The sequence below is a fragment of the Corvus brachyrhynchos genome, unplaced genomic scaffold, assembly GCF_000691975.1.
Source record: "Corvus brachyrhynchos isolate BGI_N302 unplaced genomic scaffold, ASM69197v1 scaffold338, whole genome shotgun sequence".
Classification (NCBI taxonomy): Eukaryota; Metazoa; Chordata; class Aves; order Passeriformes; family Corvidae; genus Corvus; species Corvus brachyrhynchos.
The window spans coordinates 707,526-710,948 of NW_008239334.1; positions in this window are offsets into that span (position 1 = coordinate 707,526).

Below are 3,423 nucleotides of genomic sequence, written 5' to 3' on the forward strand. Positions count from 1 at the left end.
GCTGTTAAATCCCTGCTGCTCCAGGCGGGTGCAGCTTGAGTGGAAATTTAGAGAAATTACATCCACCTGCTTCCATCTCTTCCATCCAGGGCCAGATCTCTTCAGCCAGTAAATCAGTTTATCTGCATGCAGCCAGGCAGATTTATGCCAGCTGAAGACGTAGCCCCTGGTCTTGCACTTCACAGTAAGAAGCTTTAAAATACAAATGAGCGTGAACCCCTTAAAATATTCCCCACTCCTGGAACTCAGGAGGAAAACCAGACCTCCCAGGCTGCGTCAAATCATCCCCCAGCTTGTGCTGCCTTTGGGGTAATCGATGACACAGTACCCAAAGGGGTTTTAGGGACATATCTAAACGTGAAATACTGGCTGGGTTTTTTGGTTGGTGGGGCTTTAAATATTGATTTTTATTCCTCCACTGACACATACTGAACCAATGTTTTATTCCCAGTGGAAGGTGTCCCTGCCCATGGCAGAGGAGTGGAACTGGGGGGTCTCTAAGGTCCCTCCCCAGCCAAACCATTCTGTGATTCTACGATGTGCAAAATGAAGAGGGGTTGTTTCCCTCGGGTCTGTGTCCCTGCCTGGCTCCCACTGCCTCTGGAATGTTCTGTCCATCCCATTCCACATCTCTGCACATCGCTTACACGTCAGCTACACATCACCCACATCTCCTCTCCCCCTTGCTGATGGGATGTGTGTGAGGCGTGTGCCAGCACAGCCCCATGAGCCCCGGCGTCCTGGCAGACTCTGCTCCCTGCTCCGGGGCACGTCCAGCCCCACACCAAACCCCTGTCCATAACAAAGGTGGGCTCCAGCAAACCCAGTTTATTTCAGCTCTGCAGCAAGAGGCAGTGCCAGCCTCCAAAGGCAGTAGCTTGGCAAGGGTCGGCAAGTAAAGACAAAGAAGGTTTGCATGTGATTGAGAAAGTGACTCTCCCTGTGAGACAGGGACTGATGTCAGACTGCCCTGGCTGCTCGACACCCCTGCTACGGCAATTCCAGAGCTACACACGGATGGAGCAAGTTGCTTCATGTTTGCTGCCCAGATGAAATAAAACTTAATTCACAGCAGAGGAGAGTGTGGCTGTGGTATTTACTGAGCGGTGCTGTGCCTGCTGAGGGGCAGCTGCTGCCCAGCAGAGCCGTGAGCCTGCAGCGTTTGTACTGAGAGGGGTTTGAGCAGGGTCGGACTGGTGACATTGGTGGCACTCGCTCTGTGACTGCAATGAGGGGATGGCCCAGCCAAGGACCCCATTTTGTCACCTTGTGCCACCAGTGACAGCAGTGACTGCAGCCCGGGTGGGGACAGACTTCCTGGTGCCGGGGGCATGGGGGGGGGGTTAACTGAGCCCAGGGAGGCAGACAGACAGACAGGCTGAGCCCTCCCAGCTGCAGGACATCACCTGGTCAGGTCAGCTGAGAGGAGCAGCAACGGAGCCACCGCCGCACCCCAGAGCCCGTGGGTGACACAGCGGGACCCAGGGAGGGGCACTGCGGGGTCCCCTGCAAACCCTCCCTGACAAGCTCTGAGCCCTGGCCAAGAGCCTGCAGCTCCCACAGGGAGCACAGCCCACCCTGATCCCACCCTGATCCTGCCTGGACTTTCTGCAGCCCCAGCCTGGGATGTCACCTGACAAACTCCAGCTGACACCAGGTTCAGCCACGAGAAGCCCCAGGCAGAGGCCAGGTATGAAAATCCCTGCAGAGTTCCAGCCTGATTTTCTACTTCCTTGTTCTGGAAGAGATCTGGGGTAACTCCCTCAAAATGGACTTGGATAAAGGAGCTCGGACAGGGCAGGGAGGTGTCAGATGAAGCTCTGCAGCCGCTCTGGCACTCCCAGACCAGGAGGGACCCGAGCCCATCCTGTCACCAGAGCCTCTCCCAGCCACAGAATCAGAGAATGGAGTCACAGAATGGTTTGGGCTGGAAGAAGCCCAAAGGATCCCCTGGTTCCAACCCCCCTCCCAGTCACAACACAGAGATTGTGTCTGAACTCTGTTTCCCAAGGAGTGCCTTGAGGACAGACACCCTGAAAGGCAGGACAGGGCCAGGCTCGCTCAGCCCTGGGTGCTCTGGTTTGTCTTTGCAGGGGCAAAGGAAGAGTTCTGTGTTTTTCTCAGCTCGGCGGGGAGTGAATCTTGGTTGGGGTTCTTCTGGGAACACCTACAGTGTCTGCAAAATCACTTTCTGCCCATCCCAAGTGAAGATCAATCACTCATCTCTAGAGCAGTTAGTGCAGACTTTTCCACTGTTCATGAACTGAAGTCAACAAAAAGAAAAATTACTCTCTGTGAAACAGCTTTGAGTCTTGGCTGAATGAGACAGATTGCCTAAAGTAGCATCTATGTTTATATTTAACACAGGTTTCTTACACATCCAAAAATGCCCTCTCAGAACATGAAAATACAAGATAACATCAGGGAAGGCAACCAAACGCCTCCTCACTCCACCATTAACAGAACAATGCCAGACTGGGATTCTGCAGAAAGCCCGTCAATATCAGGTCTGCAAAAAGGCAGAATGTAAAACAAGGTCTCTTGTGGCAGGGATTTTGCTGAGAGTTAGAAATCTTCAATTTTTAAAAAGGCAGAGGGATCCGAATCAAAATTGAGCTGCCTCTCCTCCTCCTCCGTCTCATTATAATTGTCACCATCAAAAACGCCGAGCTGAGATGGCAGCTCAGCCAGGAGAGCCTGGGAACGCTCATCGCACCCGTAAATAACGCAGGAAAGAATCAGAGCGCAGCAGCTGCTCCACGGCTTTGGCGTGGCTGGTGCCGGCAGGTAAGAACAGCCCAGCATTTGCACGGTACCTCGCAGCCCTTAATTTTCTTTTCCCCAAGGTGTGGTCAGAGCTCCTGAGGTCGGCATTGTTCACGTGCCCCGGAGCTCTGCATCCCACACGGGGCAGGGCAGAGGGGAAAGGCTGAAGAGGAGCCAGCAGCCCCCGGGCAGCAGCTCTGACACAGCCTGCTCCTGGTCCACGGAGCAGCCGAGACTCAGCCAGCTTCAACCACGTGCTTCGGGCCTTGCCAGGAGATTTTTATCGTCCCAGTTACCTCAGTCTGGGTCTGGTGTTACCCTGGTGCTGTTTCTAACTCATCTTTGTCTCCTCGGGAGTGGGGCAGGCTCGGAACTCGCTGCCTGTGGGATGTGTGGCAGTCACTGCCCTGGTAAACACCACCCTGGTAACCAAAATAACTCCATCAGTGCTGGCTGCACCTCAGTCCCCGGGACTGCCACACTGAGACATCACCTTAAACACTGCTCTGAAGCCTTTCATGTCCTGCTTGACTACAGCCACACATCCCCGAACCCTTCTCTGTCCTCCACCTGCACAGAGCCCAGAGCAGCAGAGATTTTGCAGAAGGACTGAAATGATCCATCTCTGATTTTAATGCTCTGAACAGAGGTGCTCCC